Source organism: Octodon degus, unplaced genomic scaffold (genome assembly GCF_000260255.1).
Source record: "Octodon degus isolate 3935 unplaced genomic scaffold, OctDeg1.0 scaffold00091, whole genome shotgun sequence".
NCBI classification, from domain to species: Eukaryota; Metazoa; Chordata; class Mammalia; order Rodentia; family Octodontidae; genus Octodon; species Octodon degus.
In genome coordinates, this window is record NW_004524667.1 from 5,225,576 (window position 1) to 5,249,559 (window position 23,984).

The window sequence follows — 23,984 nt, forward strand, 5'->3', positions numbered from 1 at the left end:
TTGAAAAAAGAGTTAATGTATAAGTATTTTTCTCTCTTCTTTTAATTTTTTGTAACTTTTTACTAATTTTCATGCTTATATCTGGTAAGCTGAACGACTAATTTGAAGAAAACAATATGCAATACAACAATTGTTGAATTCCTGTCATTTTGTTTAGTGAAATTCTATATCATTTCTATGTTTTTACTATTTTTATTCTCTTTAAAAGTAGAATACTATTAAGAGCTTAACAATTTAATTGGAAACTCTTGACTATGCGTATAACTAGACCATGTAGCACTGGCTGAAAGGAGGGAACTCAGGAATATACCTGTGGAAGATACATTAAGGTGCGTGAAAGAGGTGGCTTCAGAGCTGGCCCTTGAGGGATAGAATGGATTTCAGACAGGACTGACAGATTCACTGCATGTGGACTCCTGAGCAGACCAGGAGGTGGGTTGCTTACAGAGCACACGCTGTGGGCAATGCAATGTAAGTATTAGCTGAAACATGGCAGGGTGAGGTGCCAATTAGTGGTGACTGAAGGCCTGTGAAATGGAAGGTTTTCATTTTGGCATGAAATGGGAAAAAGCCAATAGTTTTTGGTCAGATTAGTAACCTCACCTAATTTGTTCTTGGGGGAGATTCATTTTGGCATTGTTGTGAGTTTGGATCTAAGAGGGGGAACAGGGATAGAAAATAGAATGAAAGTGACCAATTTTAAAAACAACCAAACGAAATAGTCTAGCCATAAAACATTCAAGCTAAGTTAGTACCATGGGACAGAAGAAGAATTCATCCACAAGCAAAGCACTTCCAAAAATGCATTAATGTACACTTATTCTATTACTGGTAAATCCCTGTCACTGTCACCTTTTGTGTGATTCTTTTTTTCTCTAGCTGCCCTAATCAGATTATTTCAGAACCATTCAACTAATGCAAATAAATGAACATTTTCGTTAGAATTCTATAAAAGAACTGTGAGGTCACAGTGTTTCTTTCAAATAGATTTGTTCTCATTCCTAAACTCTCCCAAGATAGTAGTTAAACACAAGTGTCACAGGAGAACGAAACATTGCAAAACATCCACTTACAGTATGATATTTTCAGGGCCACTGCATTTTAAGTGTGGCTTGGATAACATTAAGAAGAAGCATGCATCTGCAAAAAAAAAAAAAAAAAAGAGTAAAATCAAGTCTCCATCAATTTAGTGTTTTATGAGAACTTATCTTTCCAGGAACCTGTGCTTCCACCTGGAGCTTGGCTCATGGACTTCAGACATACACAAAGCACTTTTTATAAAAAAAAAATGGATTCCCCATGGTGTACAATAAAAGATGTTTTAAATTGAATTCGTGTGTGTGTGTGTGTGTGTGTGTGTGCGCGCGCGCGCACGTGCTATAACCTTCTAGCTACAGTTTTGCAGTTTTGAGTATATCTATGTAACGAGACTCAGACCAAGACACAGCATTCCAGGACTGTGGAATGCTCTGTACACTTCCAAGCATTCCTACCTCTCTCTCCCTCCTTCCAAGGGAAACAACCCTCCTGGTTCTAGCACCCTAGCTATCTTCTACTCATCTTTATGCTATTATGAAATTAAATAATATTGGTTTTTTCCTCTTTCTTTACTTTTAATGACACTGCTGACCTTTTAAAAACTTAATTGGGATATAATCAAGACATTTTGGTATTGGCATCGGAATAAGAAATAGAATTTATACAACTATGCCCAGCAGATTTTTACAAAAGCACAAAAGCAATTCCATGAGGTGCCCTTTCAAGTAATGGTCCTAAAGCAAGTAGGGAAATACTCAAACTTCAACTTATGTTTTACACCTTACAAAAGACACTCAAAATGGATCATAGAATTAAAAGCACAAAAATCATAATCTTTTAGAAAACTATGGAGAAAATATTTGAAATATAAATTTTAGAGCTAGGGTCATATGCATTCTTCTATAACATTTTTTCACTCTAGTTTGTGAGATTCACCCTGTTTGCTACACGTAGTCATTGGCCACTTATTTTATTGATGTCTCACATCTCACTAGGCAGGTAAGATGCACATTTTGATGCATTGGTAAATAGCAGGAGCCAGCAAAGTGGCTCATGGCCAGATGGCTCTTTTTGTTAATATTGTCACATTGGAACATGGTCACCTCTATTTATGTACATCTTGTTTGTGGTTAGTCTCATGCTACTACTATGGCACTATTCAAAAGTGTCAACAGAGACTATATAAGCTGTTAATCTAAAATATATGTCACCTGGCTCTTTACAGAAAAACTATGTTTACACTTGTTTACACTATTCTATTGTGGGCTATGTCACATTTTTGAAATATTTTTGAGCTATTGCAAATGTTACAACTCTGAGCATTCTAGCCCATGCATGGCTTTGGACAGGCATTTGTGGAGTGGAATTAGTCACATGCTGTTTGTTCAGCTTTAGCACATTTTGTTAAACAACTTTCCCTAGTAGTTTTACCAATATATACCCACACTAGCAATACATAACTTTCATTTTTTTTTAATGTGCTTGCCTACAAAAGGTGTCCTCCAACTTTCTGATTTTAGCCATCCTGAAGAGTGTAAAGTTCAACATATCAATACTTGATGAAAAATACTTGTTCCTTATTATGCCTAAGATGTTTGACATGCAGTGAGATAGTGAGGTTAAGCTTGATAGCCTAAATCATTTGATAATAACAATAAGCTTGTCTTCTGGATGGTTAACAACCTAAGTTTGCAGACCAAAATTAGAGAAAAAGGAGGGCTACAAGGAAAGCCAACATTTTGGCCCTAGCCTTCTAAGGTCAATTAAGACTCAGGACATATGAGAACTTGTACTGTGACGCCATGTACCTCGGTAGTGTCCCAAATTTTCTGATCAAGAAGATTATGGGGCCAAAGAGGAAAGTGATCAACGACATAGAGTGTGCCTAAGGAGAGTTACATGGGGAGAAGACACTCTCTCAGGCTTTCACAGAGAGCACAATGGCCAAGCATTGGCCGTGACTCATCCACATGGCTGCACTGATAAAGGTTCTACAATCTGAGGTACAGGATCTCAGAATAAATCCCGAGGGCATTTCACTGACCTTCTCAGACCAAAAAGCTACAACTCTTGTTGCATAGGTCCTGCTTTACCTTGGTCTTAACCATCCAGTAGAAAAGTATGAAGACGAAATATGGGAAGTAAAGCCATGTTGTTATGTTGAGCTGTGGGGGACTCAGGTCAATAATTTCTGACATTGCCAGTTAAACAGAAGACCCAATGCTATTATGGGCTACTGGACTCTTTTTGAATATTTTGCTGAGTTTACACACCTATAATATTCAACAAAGGAACTTAAAAAAATTGGGATATAACTATGAATGTCCATTTTGTATCTGTGTATTCAAAGTGGTTGGGATAGATATATAGTTGCATTCTCTTAATGAATAGAATGATTTGTTCTAATGGTGTTTGTAAGTAGGATCACAAGTCTGCATCTTGTACAGCAATTAACCACTAAGAAGAATATATGCAGTGTATTATTTGTTGAAACTGTACTTTCGATTTGATTTGAAACTGTCTCATTGCTATATGTTTATCAATAAAACTTTGAAAAGAAAAAAAAGAATGTAATGTCTCATTGCAGACTTAATTTGCATTCATTTGGTTATGTGTAAACTTGGGCTTCTTTTTATATGCATTGGCCTTTTGAATAACATGTATTGTAAAACATCTATTCAAACTGTAACAGGTTTTTTGATGGCCTGACTGCCTCTTTTCTCAGTTATATAAACATTTTTGATACCTTTGATATGACACCTTTATTGAGCATACGCCTTGTGAATACTACTCTTACTCTATAGCTTGCCTTTTTTACTTTTAATATCCTAGTGTTTCTTACATTTAATTTTTTTTGCATATTCTGAAGTCATGAAGGTTTTTCTCTCTGTACAGCCTATCAATACATTTATATCTGTAATAGCAGCATATCGAGCTGTCAGACAGCTTTCCCACTGCTGGGAGCCAGCACTGTCCACCAACAGCTTAACAGGAGATTTAACTTGCTTCACATTTTCAGGGGATTCAGTCCATGTTCAACTGATCCCAAAGCAGCAGCAGCATGGTGAAAGGACAAGGCTGAACAAAGATGCTTAGTTCATGGTAGTTTGGAAGCAGAGCAAGGGAACAGTGAGAGCAAATAAGAGGCCGGGACCATGTACAGAAGTGAAAGTCATGCCTCTGGGATTCACCCACACATACATCCAGAAGTGTCCTCTCCCAAATATGTGCCTACCAGGGCAATCAAATCAGTACAATCAAGTTTAACTATCACATTCTAAACCTTGTCAGTCAACACACAGACACATCTCCTTAAGCCATACTTAATCCCCAAATAAATACAAGGTTATAATTCTGCCTATTATAATATAACTATCTTGCATACAATTTAAAATGCAATAATCTCTTCTCCAAAGTCTCAACTGTTCCAGTATTTTTAAAACTTCCAAGTCCATGTCTCTTGTGAGACTCAAGGTGAACTGTTACATGTATACCTCTGAAAAATAAAAGAACACCAAGTTACACAATTTCAAGGTATAATGACACAACATAACCACTCCTAATCTAAATAGGAACAATATGGAGATAGAAAAGAATTAAAGCAAATTAGGAACAAAGCCCAGCAGGACAAATGTTAGGTCCTTTAGCTCCTTATCCAGCATCCAGAGCACATGTTGATAAAAAGAGTTCCAAAAGGCTTGGGAGGCCCCAGCTCTATGGCTTTGCTAGTTGTAACCACAGGGCCCTATTTTGGACTGATTTATTCACAACCTGAAGCTTTCCTCAGCTGGTAATCCACATTCCTGGCATCTCCAATTTCCTAGGATCTCACTGAACCTGTGCCTTTGTTCCCATGGTTCCACACACTGCCATCTCTGGGATTCCTTTCCTGTTTTTCCTGGTATTCCTTTGGACTCTGGGTGGAAGTCTCCTGACCTTACAACTCTTTCATTCTTCCAGCTAGTAAAACCAGCACCACAGGAAAATGCCAAGAACCACTGTTAATCAGAACAGTAGCCAGGCCCTTTTGGAAACCAAGAGCTTCACAGGGGAGATTTTTCTGTTTTGTCATGATGTACCTGCCACAAGACTGAAGAACCACTAACTGAATCCCTTAAAATCGTGAGTTGCATTATATTATTTATGTATACCAAGTTACATCTTAACGGATGATTTCAGTGTGCTACTATTGTCTAGATGGTAGAGTACAGTGAAATAATCTTAGGGAAGCACCTTACTAAGCAGAAGAACCTTACTGAGCAGCAATTATAGGGCCTTTTATTCTCAAATGAAACATTCATATATTTGTACCCTTGAGATTGAAATGGATAGAGATATGCTGACTTCTGGAAGGCCCCAATACACCTTTTTTCTTACCCTTAGAAAAAAGGGTACTTATCTTATCTACTTATCTCATTCCTCAGACAAAATACCCAATATACAAAGTCAAATGAAGAAAGGTTTATTTTGACTCCTAGTTTGTAGAGGAGTCCATAGTCCTCCTAGTCCATGGTCAGCTGGTTCTGTCTTAGGATGGTATTACAGAGGGGGCAGCTCAGAGCACAAGCAGTTCATGGGAAAGCAAGATACGCAGAAGGCAGCAAAGCAGGGAAGGAGCAAAGTCACTTCTTTCTGTCTCTTTATATTTCATCTATGCTGCTTGCAATTTGGATGGTGTCACCAGAGTGTGGCACCCTAAACCCCAGCATCACATCCTTAATCACGGAATCACAAACACTAATCCAGTCTCCTTCAACACTCCCTACCTATGACCACATGAGACTTTACAGGACCATCTTGATAAGAACCATAACACTCCTTTTTAGTGGCACTAATATTTTCAGTAGACTCAATTTCTTTGCCTCACATTTACACATGGTTTCTTCTAGGTAAACATTTAAGATTTGTCAAAAGTTTCTGCTCTGATTCCCTCCCATCTGAAATTGTCACTAGAATTGTACCTGGAAGCAGATAGTAGTGCTTATGCCACAGTTTGAACATTGACTGACTTTGGATTTCCTCCACCATATCAATTAGTCCACTGCCCCTAATCTCAACCTTCTGCAAAATCTCAGGATATGGGCAATATGTAGATGATTTGTTTTCACCACATTTTAGCACACATATCATGTGGTCCAATTGCTAAAGGAGGTTTTGTTTTCTTCCTGAACCTGGCCTTTACTATCCACATCCCTATCATGTTATTGTCTTCAGAGCTCCAATCAGAATCACCTATCAGCCTCTTAAAGCATTCTACTAAGACTCCTCTAGCCCACATCTCCTTAGCTTCCCAAACCCTTCCTAAAAATCAGCATCAAATACTTCTAAACCACTAGTCAGGTATAATTGTAACAGCAACCCCACTTCTTTAATACACTAATCATTGTCCCATTGTTTGTAAACAACATCCAATGTACATGATTTATATGAGAAGAATATAATGTAGCTCATGATTTTAAGGGATTTAGTTAGTGGTTCTTCAGCCCTGTGGTGGGTACATCATGACAAAAGGGCATGACAGAGTAGAACTGCTTAGGACATAGTGGCCAGGAAGCAAAGCAGGGGAGCAGAGGGCAAGGGACCAGATGTAGTACCCAAAGTTGTGCTTCCATGACGAACCTGGACACACCCAGAAAGATGCTCCCCAATCCTGTGGGTAGCTCCCATGCCAATCAAGTTCACACAACTCCATCACACTGGAGTTGAATCATGCGTGTGTGTCAAATGAAAACAACTAATTTTTTCTAGAAAACATATCCAGTTGACTCAGCATAAAATAAGACCATCTTCTTCTTCATTGTACAACTGAGTCCTCTTTTACACCTACTTCATCTATTTTAGTGTCATTGATCACTGCTTCCAATTACTCTATAATACATCATGCTATATGGTTGTGAAGATCCTTTCTTTTGTTCTTTTTCAAGATTGTTTTGGCTATTCCTAGTCCTTTATATTTCCATAGGAATATTAGAGCTTACTTGTCAGTTTACAAATACACACACACACACACACACACACACACACATTTTGATTTGGAATCAGTTGAATTTATAGCTAAATTTAGAGCTGACATCTTTCCAATCATGGAAAGGATTTTACATTGTTTTGCTTGGATCCAAAGGAACTTGTACTTATTTAACCTTCATTAATTCATTTGGCAAATGTTTATTGGACTTATATTAGTTGAATGGAAAGTTGATAGTTTCAGAGTTCTGAGAGAAATGAAGAAAATTGGAAACAGTCAAATAGCCTGCCAAGAATAGTAACAAATCCTAAAATTTTGTCACAGCAATACTGAAGATACAAAAGGCATACAAAGTATTGCACTAAAAATCTAATATTACAGTATATTTGGTAATAAATTCTGAAGAGGATTGACAGATACATTTTTCTACAGTAATAATTTGGTAATAATTTTGTCAGCTAAATACTACAGAAAAAGTTTGGACAGTTGTGACTAAACAGGACTGATGTTAAAAACTATTAAATATGGGGGGCCTGCCCCTTAGCTCAGTTCTTTAAGTGGCTGCTTCAACAAAGCAGTCAGGCTCAGGTTGCTGTGGTTTGATCCCCACAACTCAAGCCAGCCAAACCTGCTCTGAAGGCATTGGGAGAAAAAAAAAATTCCTTTGGGGCCGGGGAGATAGCTCAGTGGAATAAGCATTTTCCTGGCAAGCATAAGGCCCTGAGTTCAATCCTCGGTTCTGGAAAAAAAAAAAAAATATATTAAATTTAACCTGGTAAGAAATAAAATATTTAGCATAACCAGGAGAATGCTGTTACCCAGGTGTCTAAGCAAGGCATGAATGAGAAAGCAACCTAAGGATGCAGAGGAGGCAAGGGCGAGGACAGACACTCCTCTGCGGAATGAGCGGCAGAACCTGAAAGAGCAGCAGAGCGCCTGAGCACGGATGAGCAAAGTGGAAGCGGTGAGCTCGGCGGGGAGGGGCAGCTGGCACCGCCTCCATCTGGCGACACAGGAGATGAGCCAGCAAAGATGAGTGTTTGATTTATGGATGAGCCAGACTCAGGAAAAGGAAAGATGACGTAGAAGCATCCTCAAGTTGGAGGGAGTGAGAGCTTGTGTTAATCAGGGGCAAAGCATCCAGGGGAAATAGTAGAAAAAAAATCGAGGAAATTAATTTGGTCTGGGAAAGACTGTAGACATTATCGAAACAATCTATGACCCTGGAAAATACATGTATGTGCTCTTCACTCGGTGCTGCAATTAGAACAGGTTCTGGGGCTGCTGTACTGAATTTACATAGTACAAAGGGAATCAATTTTTCATTTTATTTGAGCCTCTAAATAAGAAATTAGTATAAAGCATAGGTGGAAATTTTTTTTTGGAAAAAATATAATGTAATCCAGCACATTAAAGTGTACCTTGACTTATAACAAGTGTCTTGCATGTTTTATGTGATCTTTGGCCTGGTTTTCAATCTGTATATGTAACAATTAACTTTATAAAGTTTTATAAGATAACAAAATAATATAATGCTGGAAAAATAAAAAAAGGTGAAGAGAAAGGGGAAAAAGAATTGAAATGGGTCATGTACATGACTAATTCCTTACAGTGAATATAATCATTATGTACTGGAAGGATTTTTTTTTTCTGGCTCAGGATGCCTTCAGGACAGCTCTGGCAAGGCTTGAGGATCTGGGGATTGAACCACAGCATCCTGAGCCTGACTGCTTTGTTTAAGCAATCACTTAAAGAGCTGAGCTAATGGGGAGGCCCCCTCATTATGTACTGGAAACATGGACCAATAGATGTCAAAAAAGAAAACTTTTTGAAATACCATAAACCGGGGTTAGATGCCTGGTGTGCCATGCGATTGATACTGGGGGCACGCTGAGACACCCCTAGGGCATGCTCAGCTGGTGACTGAGACTGAGTATGGTGACACACACCTGTAATCCCAGCACTTGGGAGGCTGAAAACAGGAGGATCACTACCAGTCCGATCTGTGTGGTGAGACCCTGTAGTCCCTGTACTAAATACATAAAAAAAGAATTCTGCAGTACCATAAACTATATTTTTCATGATTTGCACCTAATGAAAATGATTTTACAAGTAGCATTGATACTATTCACAAGAACAGTGATGGTTATTGACTTTTGAATTTTAAATCTCATCTACCTGCTTTGTTCTATAATGTCAGTCATTAATGTACTCTTTTCTCAAGTACATCTTAAAGAAACATATTAATTGATATGTCTACAAGAGGTAGTTCTATCATCAATAAGTCTGATGGTTACATTTTATCTGACATCCTTAAAGGAGTGCTAAATTTCTAAGAGATCATTCCGTTTCTGTATTATTTCAAGCTATGTACTTAACACAACTGAAGATTAAGAGATAGAACTTTTCATTGCATTATATATTAAGGATTATGCTTTTGGAGAAAATTTTTAAAATTTAAAAGCCATCTTCCATAGGTAAACAAAGATTAGAAGCAACTTAGAAACAAAGATGACTGCCATAAATCAATTTCATGAAAAGTATGAAAGCCCTATAACATGTCCATATATATCTTTCTGTTTGCTTATTCTTTTTTTTTTCAGAACTAGAGATTGAACTCAAGCCCTTGTGCTTGCAAAGGAAACACTTATTCTACTGAGCCATCTCCCCAGCCCCTGCTTCTTATTTTCAAAACCAATGTATCTCTTTTTTTTTTTTTCAATATGCCAGAAGAATGACAATAGTGTTTGGAAAGTTCTTTCTTCAAAAAACTGTTGAGTGAAACTCCAGTCTCACAGTGAGACCCGCCTTATCACTACTCCTGTCAGTAAAAATCAGCCAGCCAATATATTTTAACATGTGCTCATTTTGTATGGGCTTGGGCTTTCTACTGGGAGACAAAATAAGTGCAGAAAGATTTTTTCTTTTGGTATTTTACATTAGTTATAGAGTTAAGAAAAGCACAAAAATCTACTATTTGAGATATAATTATCTTTGCCACATATTAACTGTGGTTTTTTTTTTTCCTTCCCCTCATTGAAAAAAATAACAAACCAGCAAGCTGGTAAGAGTGCTCCCCGTGCTGGCCTGGAAGTCAGGGCAAAGGCTGAGAGAATGGGCTTTTGTTAGTTATCCTTTCTCTGTTTTCTTATGGGCTGGTCTTGACTATTACTTCCTTCTTTGTGCCTTATCTGTGGGTGAAATAATCCTCTAGAAAAATGAGGGGTCACTTGACCTCTCATTTATCTCTGTCCAGAGTCCACTCTCACCAGACTGATGAAAAGTAGGGAAAAGGGTCCGTCAGCAGAGCCTGTTAACTCAAAGATTGCTGTCTGACTCATTTTGTTTTGGGAATATAGACTTTCTTTCTGTGAAGTGAGCAAATTATTTTCTTTCTGTCCAGCTCGGGCTATGGAATGATAGGGCCCTGAAGAGTAAATTAGAGTCTGATGACTGTGGTAACTGAGAAGTTGGAAAGTCAACAGCATTATTAAAATAAGTCTCTCCTTGTAAGTGTCTTATGTGTGCCAGAGCCAACTGTTCATGACAGCACTGAGAAATAGAACTGGATTGATAAGGCTCCATTTAGATTTACCCAAGTCCAGAGGAAAGGCGAGCTGACATATGAACAAACCAGACCATGGCTCTGTGGAGACAAAGTTGACCTCTGATAGCAGTGCATTAAGCAAATATTGGCCAAATTTTGAAAATTTCTTCCTGAAGTCCCTTTTGCTTCTCTTTTCTGTTTTTAATCTTTCCAAAAATGAAAAGATCATACTTTTTTCCTTTTATACTACCAACCAAGATAACTGAATGGCATAAGGATAGCTGTTATTGTAGAATATGTTTATAGGAACCTGATATTGGAACCAAGATCAGTAACAGTGAAAAGCATATTAAAGAATCTCATAGCCAGTATTATCTTTCCACTGTGGGAGATGGAGAGAGCTGGGGTAAAGATGAAAATTATGAGCACTGTCCAAAATAACAATCAACATCTTTGCAAACAGAAATGAGTAAAAATACAACAATGCTATACTTCTAAGGACAGGGAATTTGAAAAAGACATAATACTACTTTGAGAAATTTTATATATTTTTTTCAACCCGTTGGCAACAGTGGTTATTTCTGAGTGGCATAAGCATGGCAGATTTTTATTTTTTATTCATTTCGTTTTACTTTTACAACATAACTATCATAACTTAAACATATCACATGTAGATAATCATTCTGAAGACAGTCATGACATAATAGTTCCATAGCTACAAAATGGGGGGGAATTTGTATTGACGTGGGAAGACTGAATGAGGGTGTCTCTGGGCTAACATGATAGGCAATGGTTCACTGGTGTTCTCAGGATACTGGGAAAATCAGATGGGAAAGAATTGGCTTAGAGAAAGCTCTAGCAGACCAGAAGAAAGGACAGCTGTTCACTGGGGATGTTCTGAAGTCTAGTAAGTGTGATAAAGGGTGCAAGGAAGGGGCAGTGCAGCTGAGGTCACCCCCCAGGTGACTGCCACTCCTGCTGTTGCCACAGTGCTTGAGCCCACTCCTCTAACTCTTTATATGGGTCAAGTGAGCTCAGTGATCCATCCAGAGTTCCCTATCGCAGCACCACATTTGATCACCTGAGTCCACCCACACGTTACCCAGCCCAGGTAAAGCTCATCAGAGTCTGAGCCATCCATACCCTACTCTGCCCTTCACCTGTGTCTCCTGTTCACAGATGCTAGATTTTTACTTTTGTGTCTTCAACCTCAGTCTGCTTTTTCCTGGGGTTTGATATCCTTCCTTCACCTGTCTTTTTGCATAAAGACGCTGGCATGTCACTCAGGCTATTCCATCACTCACCCTTCCACCAACCAGAAGCATGATTTTTACAATGTTTGGTTAAACAATATTCTAGTGACTTAAATATTTAAATTATAATTTGTCTATTATTTTAAAATATGAAGGGGCTGGAGAGATAGCTCAGCTGTCTAAGCACCTTCCTAGCAAGTGCAAGGACCCATGTTTAATTCCCAGTACTGCATGCGGTGCCAGCCCATGCCAAGCTGGCCACTGACCCACACCTGTAATCCCAGTGCTGGGGAGGCTGAGACAACAGGATCCCTATGAGTTCAAGCTCATAGTGAGAACCTGTACCAAATAAACAAACAAACAAATATCTAAAAAAATAAAATAAACTGTGAAGACTCTTTTCTACATTAGATCTCTCTTTTTATTTGTTTGTTTTATCTTTTTGAGACAGGGTCTCACTATGCAGTTCAGGCTGGCCTTGAGCTCACTTTGCATCACAGGCTGGTCTCAAACATGCAGAGATCCTCTTGCCTCAGCTTCCTGAGTGTTGGGATTGCAGCTTACACCTCTACGCCCAGCTGCATCTCTTCTTCTGATAGAGTACCTGCATACAAACTGTTACAACTGGAGGTCATACAGAAGTAGTTGTATAGTTAATATGTTTGGTGGAATGTGCAAAGTAAAAGGAACATAAGAGGCAAAGGTCATAAAAATAGCTCTGCTGTACAGTTTAATTTTTCTGAATTGTTAATAGCTTTGTTTAACTACCTAAGTACTTTCACAAGCATAGTTACAATCATAAACACAAAAAATTGCATCATAATGTTCCTAACATGTTTACTCTTTCATCTTCTCAAATATATACTATGAAATTTAGTTTTGACATGTATCTAAGATGGTGACATTATGATCAAGTTAAAATATGAAACAATTTTGAATTTCAAGTATTTTTAAAGTGTATTGGTGATTTTAAAATGTAGCAATATTTAATATTTGCTCATAGAAAAATCACCTTATTTAAACTTTAAAATGAGAATAAAAACAAAAACCAGGAGCAATTTGTATCTTGTAAACACAGCCTTGTGTCTGTTTCCAAAAAATAATTTTCACCTTAGTGACCACTGCAAAAGAATAAAAATTTCTACCATAAAAATAGTCTTGTGTATGTCCGGCAATTAGCTGAGTCATGGCCCTAAGAGAGAAACCAGTGTTGACTCATCAACAGCTACAGCCCAGCTCTTCTCCACACATCCTTTCTTAAGAGAATACTCTCACCCTGCTCTCATCCAAGTCTACTGGATGGAAAATAGATAGCTTCAGTATCTCCTAGTGGAAAAAGTGTCTTTTACAATCAGAGTAGTGATATACGTGCTTTGAAACACAAGATACTATTGGAGCCCTTTTTGGGTGCTCCTGAAGCACAGCTCTAGACACTGTGTCCAACCTTCAGTATTCAAGACACAAGCATCACATACATCACCATCAATTTCCACAAAAGCACCCATAAAGTGCATGTAACGGATTTGTTTTTATTTTAGTAGTATATCTTTCTACCACAAAAGTAATTGAAATGAAACCATATATATATATATATATATATATATATATATATATATGTAAAGGGAGGTAAAACAGGGTATTGAAATGTGTCATGTACATGTCCCAATCCCCTACAGTGAATGTAATCACTATGTACTGTAAACATATACTAATAAAACTCAAAAGGTCACATGGCTTCTCTTAGGAGAATCCCAAATATAAATAAAGAGCAAATGGAAAGGGGATTAAAAGATGCAGGAAAGAAACTTGGGAGGGGAATAAAATAAAAAAAGAATTAAGATGTGTTATATACCAATTCCCGCAAAGAATGTAAACATTATATACTGAAAACATTTACCAAAAAAATTAAAAATAACCCACATATATGATGAATTATATATTGTATATAATGAAATGATAAATGCGGTAATATATACTATATTACTATAATAATATATTATATTTATATTGCATATAATTATACATGTGACAGCACATATTTGGATATAAACAAAGATAAATACTTTTGTTTCAGAAATTTCTTATTACTACTAATTCACTATTAGTTTTCATTTTAAAGTTCAACATTTCTTCATAATGGAAAAGTCTCGTCATCGATCTTCTCAACCAGCTAAGTGCCAGTGGTACATCTTGTACCTTCTCAAGCACTGCAATAATGTTGAAGAATGACGGATGTGGCCTCTAAACTCAAAGAAAATCCAAGCTAATAGGGGAGAAGAAAATAAAACCCATGAAATTAAAGAACATGGGGCCAGCCAGATAGTTCAGTGGACTAAAGCACCTGCTCAGGCGGGAGTAGGGACAGGGTGTGCTGTGCTGGCACCATCCCCGGGGCATGCTAAGAGGATGACTGAAACTGGATATGATGGCAGGCACCTGTAATCCCAGTGCTTAGGAGGCTGAAAAACAGGAGGATCACTAGGAATTGTATCTACGTAGTGAGACCCTATAGTCCCTGTAGGGCCTGTTCCAAATGCATAAAAAATAAATAAAATAAAGTAATAAAATAAAGAACATGACAATAAACTACATGTAATTTCTGGTAAACTCTGTAGCAATTCAGAAGGGAAACTACTCTGTATACCTTCTGGCTATATTTCTCAATGTGCACTCTAGTGTGGTCATCCAAGCCCATAAAATTTCTTTACTATATTCCTTAATACATTAATAATCCTATGTCTCTAAGAAAATATAATAGTGTATTAATCCTCCTATTCAAACAAAATATGTATTGGGTTCCCAGTATGTGGCAGGCACTCAGTACTTAGAACTCAGTACTAAGTAAGGGTGCCCTTCATATGGGTTTTCCTGTGCAATCATCCCATTAACCCTCACCAGCAGGACACATGTGAGCAGAGCAGTGAACAAGCTGAATGAGAAGACGACAAGAGAACAAGAGGCAGAGTCAGGAACGCACGTGGCATGTTTCAGGAATAGCAAGGAATCCTCAGGGCTAGAGCAGAGGAACCACAGAGCTATGAGAAGGATACCAGTTTCTAAATACTTTACTCTCTCTCTCCACTTCTTGAGAATCTTGCACGGTGGAGGGAAAGCAGAGCACACTGCCAAAAACAATCCAGGTAGCAGAGCTCAGATGTGCTCTAGGTGTTGAAACAGGCGTTGGAGTTTGTGTGACCTTTGTGGAGAAAGAACATTCCAGGAAGCAGTGACACAATGAACAAAGACCCAAAGGAAGATGGAAGAACAAGAGGTGAGGTAAGAGTGCCAGGATGAGACACCCAAGAGCAGGAGGCTGTTTGATGGGCTTCATTTATGCGAACTAAATGTCCACAACATTGAGAGAGTTACTTCTTTTCAGGCTGACAACATATTTGTTAAGGTTAATATGAGGCTTGAGTTAACCAGCAGCTCATTTCATTTTTCTATTGATGAATGAGCATGGCATGTGCCTTTTCATTCAATAGATTGAATTTAAATCTTAGGATCTATCTCTTGAGGAACAAAATGTAGGTATTGTTCACAGTGGATAATTTATTTGACTCATTCAAGAAACTGTAGTTAGTGAGCCAGTTGGTTGAGCTTTACAAAGCCTCTACTGTGGAGACCACACTTGGAAATGACTGTGCGGGTTACAGAACTGAGTCCCTGCCCTTACTCTCCTACAGAGCACAGTAACACTGACATTTACATTTCAAAAAAGATTAATGTACCAGGACAGGTTACAATATCAGCTGCCTATCACTCTAGAAATCTCTAGGAAACAACATGTAGTATCTGAATGAAAAAGTCCAAGACTGTCAAACAACTCATGATACATATTATGTTGCAGCCTTAGTGATACAGGGAAGTAAAACTCCCGACCTGACCTGGATGAGTTCGTGTTCTCTAAAACCAAAGAATGAATTTTACAAACAAACAGAGGTTGAGAGTAGAATATTTTATTGGGAAAGAAAGCTTCTGTCTCAGAGAGGACAGAAGGGGGGCCCAAGTGGGTTGCCCAGAAAGCTGTTTCTTTCAGTTTATTATTATAGAGCAAAACCATGCAGGGCTAAGGTAGAGAGGAAGGGGTCTCCCTTAGGTGGATGTGGGGTGGGACAAAACTATGGACAACCATGGGATTACAAGCACCACTGCTCAGGTAAAGTTGATTATGCCCAAGGCCAAATGGGGAAGCGAGTTACAGTGGGCATGAATACAGGACAGGGTTTTTTTTCTGTTGGGGGCTGGAATGTGGGACAGGGTCTCTTCCTGATGGGGGTTGGGTTAGTGACTCACTTGGGTCTTTCCAAGTGATCGATACCTATTTAGAATATCAATCCCAGGTGCTACTCTTTTAGCATTTGTTTGGCCTTTAGGTCTTTCAGGTCTGGTTCACAGCAGGAGCATCCGTCCTTCATCCCTCCCACATTTGCAACGTAGCTTGTCTTTCATACTGCCTCCTTCGAGGGCCTGGCTCTGTCTGACTGCCTATTAACATTTTTATCTAATTTGGCTACCTATAACATTAGGATGACTATAAACAAGGTTGAAACAAAAACCTAGAGACACTTGATAGTGAGCTGGAGATTTTCTATTCAGGCTTTACAATGACATTTGATCTGATGAAAGGGGGAAAAGGAAATTATGAAAATTTTGACAAAAGTTGCTAAATAAACTTGTTTGTGCATTTGGCAATGTGTACTCTGTAATGCTGCTATCGGGTCCTGCTCATTCAGGAAAGGTCATTTTCATGAATACAAATTCCTGACATCAAAGCCACTGACCAAGCAGCTTCAATTCACTGCTTCCATATTTTTTCCACAATTAACAACATAGAAACGCATGATATTCACTCATTTTGCTGTGGGTGGGCTGTTCATTCTTCAGCCTTTGTCGTGGTCTTGGCAGACAGTATTTTGTGCTTGTATTGGGCTTTTAGAACACTGCCTCTGACATGAATGACCTGTTTGAATTTTCCTTAGTATAATGCAGTAGAGTCTGGAAAAAAATACATACAGGAGCAAATGCATCTTGTCTGAAAGCAGGATGGAAAGCCCCTTCGCATTGTCAGCTCTGTCTGTTATTTGCAGGGGGAGAGACTTTGATGAAGTTACACCAATCCAGTGTTTTCTCTGCCCCTCACTCCTGCTGTCTCAGAGACCTCTTTGCTTCCAAACTGAGCCAATACTTATAAGGACAGCCCAGAGTTAATTCTGTTTAGTAAGAGTTTGACTATGTCATAATTTAATTGAAACACTAACTTTCTATAATTATGGGCAATATTGTTCATTTAACATGAAAGTTAGTGCCTACTGATTTTTAAATTTTAGTCATGAGTTTATGTATTTCCTCAATTAGTATTTTGATTTTCAAAAGTTATCTGTTTACGTATTTCTTCAACTATGGTGGATTTTGAAGAAATAAAGCTACAAAATGTATTATGGGAGAAGCAGGAGAAATAAAAATAGATTAAAGAGAGGAGAACCTTTCCATTATCTAGTATGGTACTTACAACACATCAGATGTCTATTCCTTATTTAGGGCTTTCTTTTTCATTGCAAAGAAGAGCATGCCACTTAGCTTGTACCAATGATGCTGCTCGAAAGGCCACAGAGTCTGCATTTAATTAGATGTTGGTTCTAGAAGAAGTACCTTTTCAGCTCTCACCTTGGATCCACCATTAACAAAGTGGGGGAAAAATGACTGAATGTATGTTAGGATCTCTTTCATAACAGCTCCATATACCTGTTTCATAATAGTTCTAAACTATTAGCACATTGGTTCAGCTTTATATTGGTAAATAAAATGTGTAGCACAGTGAATAGTTTTTCTATAGGACTGATTTGTTCTTTAATTTTTTTTTTACTCTGAGATAATGCTTTTATTTATTTATTTATTTATTTTTGTGGCTGACTCAGCCTGCCCTTGGGGCCAGGCTGGAGTAGCATGTGGTACCAGGTATTGAACTGTAGTCCCTGTGTTTGCCTAGGCTTGCTTTCATATGTCTCCAAGATCCAATCAAGGATCTCCCTATATTCTGGTAGTCACTTCTTGCTCCCCAACTTCATTGGGTCTTTGGGCTGTTGAGAAACATGCTTGTGATGGCTTTGGTTCTGAAACAATTTTACTATCACAAATGAAGAAAACATTGGCTGGTTCCTTTTCCACTACATGCTATTATTTTTACCTTACAACTTACTGTCTTTCCATAGTATGTTAATGATCTCACCCAGCATTCTCAAGATTCCAGAAGGTAAGCCTGAATATGCAAAATGGAATGCTGATTTTACTCTCTTCCCCTTAAAATCCAGATTTCTCACCTGGAAAATCCTTCATGTGATAACCAAAGTGGGTTTTTGCTGAGAAATCTTTGTGTATTCTGAACTAGTGCCAGGAATGATTTTTAGAAGGTTTACTAAGTGTAATGAACTGAAGTGGGTCCTGAGAAAACAACACTTATCTGCAGGAAGCATGACTCTATGGTATTATATGATTGTAATTCTTCTATTATCAGTAAAACTATGTCAAGATCTTTGGCTCATTACTGGATACAGACTTACTTTAGAGTGGATTTTTCTGCCTTGAACTTTAGAGAGATTATCATCTCTGAAGTTTATGTGTACTGAAGTGAGGGCTGAGGCATATCCTGGTAAATCACAAAGGGTCACCACAATGCACACCTTATGCTTTGCAATTGACTCTTACTGAGGCCACTGGCACTTTAAGGCCAAAGATAATTGTGAGAAACACTTTTGGCCTCCTGTGGGCCAGGTTTTCCTGGATAACTGCTGAGCAGATGTCTCAAGTGAGACATTCAGCCTAGACGGTAATTGTGAACTGCTGAAAGCCTCCTCCTTCAGGGGAAATTTTGGAAGACGTCTTTCCTTCCTACTGTTTAAGCATTGTGGATTGTCAAATTATACATGGCAGATGGATTAGAGTTTGTCCTTTTAGTGACAGGAAAAGCTGTTTTTGCATCCTGGCAAAGACACCCATTTACATCCAGATAAGATTCTACTGCGCCTCAGCTATATGTGGGAAGATGTTTCTTGGTCTTTTTAAACCAGTGATTATAAAGCTTTTTCATTATATTATATATCACTTAAATAACTGGTTTACATTAATGTATTATACTAGAAATACTATAAGCTTCCTATAATTACATGTTAAAACTTAGCATCTATCGGCTCGACTGTGTTGTCTTTGTAGTGTACAGAAAAATTGCAAGATACATAAAATGTTTATTGTGAATCATTTTGGCATTATAAGGAAAGTGTTCTATTTATTTAAAAGAAAAAGGCCAATGTAGCATTTTTCTTTCTATTGGACTACTATAGAAACTGGGTCTCTATTCTTTTAGTTTTCTTTTGTCTATTTGTTTATTGAACTGTTATGCCTCAGTGTCTCTTTTGTTCTGTTTTCCTTGTCTTTCATATTTTCCTCATTGTTCTTTCTGGTGATGTCATTGATTTCTTCGCCCGTAGTTAGTCTTCAAGTAGTCATTTGACATGGCTTTATGTTTAGTAGATAAGCTTCAAAGCCTTGTCACTGAACTTTGCATATGTTGAAAGAATAAACAAGGTCCCTGGAGCCCACAACCATCTCGAGGTCTGTAGTTCCTGTCCTGCATGCACCACCATGCCTAAGTGTCCCAAGTGGGAAAGGGCGTGCTTTGAGGAGCAGGTGACATTGATGGGCAAGGACTGGCATCAGTCTACTAAAGTATGAAAAGTGTAGAAAGACCCTGACATCCAGCAGTCACTCTGAGCATGAAGGCAAGCCTTACTGCAACCACCCCTGCTACTCTGCCATGTTTGGCTCCAAAGGCTTTGGGCAGGATGGTGCTGAGTCACACCTTCAAGTAAACTCAGGTTTCAGAGATCCCATCTTTACCACCTGCTGGGCTGCTGGTCACCCAGGAGCATACCAGGCCTTATCTCCAGAGATCCAGGGCTCCTGACAGCCCTTCATTTCCTCAATAAAGCTGAACACTTGGGGAAAAGAAAAGGAATAAATGAAAAAAATAGTATCAGAAATCATGTTGCATAATTTTGGATAAAGCTCTTGAATGTTCTTGTCTCTTATTCAATTCAATTTTTTATTATAATGTAAATCTATTCTGTTCTGGAGAAAATGAACTGCATTCAGGACAAGAAGGAAAGTTTTATAGTATACCTGCTTTTCCCTTTTTAATGCAGGTATGCTACAACAGATGTTTCATCTGTTTCTATCCTTCAGAAATTTCCAACTGTGCATCTGCCATTTTCTTTGTGTGGCTAAATATGAGAGCTCCCAGCTCCCTCTCAGTATGATTTTGTACATCTTGTGAAACAGAGCTGTCAACCATTAGAGATCAGTGTTTCTCCATTAAGAATTAAAATGTGTTAGGACCAAGACTGTAGTAACTATTATTAAATTAACAAAACATTTCTGTTGCTGACATCTTAATTAGCCCATTAATTATATTTTAATTATCCATTGTCCATAACCTACAATTGTCAGCAACTGAATTTTCAGTCATTGACATTAATTATGTATTCTATAATCACTCTCAATTGCAGTCTGAAACTCCTTCACAAATTAGCCCGTATAACTAGCCAGTGCATAACAGCCAATACACCCTCGTGAGCAGAGTTTTAGTGACTACAGCTTGCACAGTTATCATAATTACTTCAGGATGTAATTTAGAAGGTAGACTCCAGCTAAATTCAACACTGATTCTTTTATTCAATAAGTGTTTCATTATGGAGCTCCTGCACTGAAATAGTTTCATTAGAAATCTTGACTTTAGATATTTCATCACTTGAAATAAAATGAAAAATTTTAAATGTAATGTTGTTCTCATGTTAAGTGGAATCTTGGACAACAAGAAAATAATTGAAGGTTGCACCACCAAATGTGCATAGGGCCAAGCCTGTCCTGCTCACTTCCTCATGTGTGTGAATTGAGAAATGCTAGAAACCCCTCTTTCCAAAATATCTGTAAAAGTAATTGTCAGTTACAATTACCGGGCCATTATTTCTAACTCAACACATAAGCATAGTCTGACAAAGATTCTTTTTGGATTTGCTTATTAATGCTTGCCAAGATTTGAAAAGTTCAATTACAATGAAAGAACTTTTAATCTGTTTTTTCATTGAAAAAGATTTTTTAAAAAACAAAATATTTAGACTACTTCATGGTTTTTGAACTAACGTAGGATATGTGAGTTGTAAACAAGTTTTCAACATTTCCACTAGGGTTTCATTTCTTAGAAGACATTGAAATCTGTAATAGGCTACAATTAAAATTCAAATATCCCCAGAAGTATTAATGCCTTTAGCATTTATTAATGACACTTTAGTGAAAAATAACCCACTACATGTGAGAGTTTTTGAGAATTTATCACAATGTCAGCAGGTAAGAAAAGCCAAAACTACTTCATTTACTAGCTCTTGTCTCCAATGCTAAGAAAAAGTGAAGTAGGGAAATTAGAAATACAACAGCTAACACTCAAATGTTGCTTGATAAAATACACACATGAATATGGTCATGTGCGTACGTGTGTGTGTGTGTGTGTGTGTGTGCATGTGTTCTTAATCTAATCAAACTTGACCACTCTCCATGGTCTGTAGCTAGGTTTTCACTGTTTATCAACATGGAGGTGAGACATCTATAGAGCCACAATTCAGTTCTATTACATTTTTCATTTATTTCAAGCCGTATGTTATTCTGATGGTGAGTCTATACCTGAAAATATTCAGAACAAATCAGAAAACTCATTCATCAAGAATGAGAAGAAGAGACTGCTGCCTTAAAATGCAAATTTTTTTTTTTTTTTTTTTTTTTTACCAGGGACTGAACTCAAGAACTTGTGGTTTTCAGGCAAGTGCTTATTCTACTAAGCTATCTCCCTGGCCCCATAATGCAAGTTTCTTTATAATAATATCTGAGGAAATAGGCTGAATATAAAATATTACCTATAAACATAAATGTATTTAATGTGTTAATGAAGAGGCAACCAGAACCAGCAGGCTACTGTGAGCAGATTGCAGCTCAGAGCAGTAGAGGCAGCCAGCATCAACAGGCCAAGTTCAGAGGCACAGACTTAGCAGGAGGGGGTGAAGCCTGTCTTGGACACAGTGAGCTGAGGCATACTGCTAGGCCCAGTGGGTCCACCTGAGGCCCAGACCTACTGGGAGGATTCTTGTAGCACAGAGGTGGCAGGAGGTAACTTAGGTAACTAGTTTGCCTGGAAGACTCCAGGTACATAAAGGGGAGGTGCCCGAAGAGAACTCAAGAGAACCAGTTTACATACAAACTCTCAAATTAGGATCAGCTTTGTTATATAGATAAAATGTTAGCTCTTATTGTCTAAAATAGAAAATCATGAGTTACCAAAGATTATAAATTTCTAAACTTCATTTGCCATTATTACTATTGCTAATTGCACCATTGTAACAAAGATACCACATCTGCCTTAATCACATGTTCACCCTTGAATAATATGATTGGAAGGCACTTGGGTAATAACCTCATCAAAGTCCTTTAATTCAGGATGGAGGTCAGTGGAAAACAGAAATCAATATCACACTCAATCAACAGAGAAAGCAAACCCTTGGGACACACAGAATGAGAATCTCTGACACAAAGAAGTACAAAAAGAACAGACGCTTTACAGAGAGGTTCTGATTTCAGTGATGCAGCTACCTATTATCAAACTTTCACAAAAATGTATCACAGAAATCAAGAGTACTCTCTGAAATAGAAAATGACAAAATGAAGGATCAAGGTGCAATCTCAAGCCCCAAACCCACCCAAAAAAATCCAGGAAACAGCACAGAAAATATTGAAAGCCACACACCTGAAATCTCTGAAAAAATAGTAACTGAAGTAAAGAAACAACTGCAGAAGGGTATAAATGAAATCAGGTCGAACATAATCTCCTAGGTAAAAAAAAAAGAAGAAAGAAAAAAAAGAAATGATAACTCTAGTGAAAGAATTACTAAGAGTTTCTAAGGAAGACATTGATTAAAAAAAAGAATAGAAAAATGATGGAAATCTTGAATAAGCAATATAGGAAAGAAATAGAATACATGAAGCAGATTCAAAGAGATATACAGAACATTAAAAACTCCATCAATCAAAAAAAAAAAAAAACAACTCCATCAAGAGTTGACAAAATCGTTTGAATGAGAGTGAAGATAGTTTTCCAGATCTTGTAAACACCACCACAGCTTGCAGCCAGGAAGGGAAAATCTCTGAAAAACAACAAAGTTTCAGAAAATAATAATTCAACATCTGCAAGATGATGCAAAGATGAACAACATAACACTACTAGGCATCAATGAGAAATAAGGAACCAACACAAATGACAAAAAAAGAATATGGGCAAGTGTAACAGCAGAAAGCTTCCTAAATACAGAAAAAAGATCTGACATTCAGATAACGAAGACATATAGAACTCCAAATAATATCAAACCAATTAAGTCTACAGCCAGGAATATAATAATCAAGGTCCTAGAAATTCAGCAAAAGAATGACATACTAAAAGCTGCTAGAAAAAAGAAACAGATCACATTTAAAGGAAAAGTTATCTGAATAGCAGCAGATTTCTCCTCAGAAACCATCAAGTCATGAGGAAGTGAAGTTTTTCGTTTTTTTTTTTTTTTTTGGTTTTTTTGTTTTCTTTTTAATTTCATTTTGGGGAAAGGTCTAGGAGGTGTTCAGGATCTCACTACTAGATCAGACTCATAGTGAGCTGCCTGTTTATAGCCTCCCAAGAGCTGGGATTACAGGCACATGCCACCACATTCAATCTCAATTGCCACCTCAGCGCACATCAGGAGCAGGGCCAGCACGGCAGGTCCGGGGATTGAACCCCCGGGCCCTGCACTCTCTTGCAGGCATTTTAATCCACTGAGTTATTTGGCCAGTCCTGTGAAGTAAAGTATTTCAAGGTCTATAAGAAAACAAATCTGAACCCAGACCGATATACCCACAAAACTCTTTCATGTTTAATGGAGAAGCAAAATACTTCCATGACAAAGAACAACTAAAGAATTTCCTGACAACCAAACCAACCCTACACAGAGTACTAAAAGACATTCTAGAAAGGAATAAAAATGACCACAACTCCAAGAACAACAACAGAAAGAACCCACCAAACAGAGCTAAGAATTAAACACAGGAAATGTAGAAA

The 23,984-nt window shown here is 37.8% G+C and overlaps 1 pseudogene; it reads left to right on the forward strand.

Annotated features, from left to right (window-relative positions):
• The first annotated feature begins 19,441 nt into the window (after positions 1 to 19,441).
• Positions 19,442 to 19,763, forward strand: LOC101584822 (annotated as a pseudogene).
• Positions 19,764 to 23,984: the final 4,221 nt, after the last annotated feature.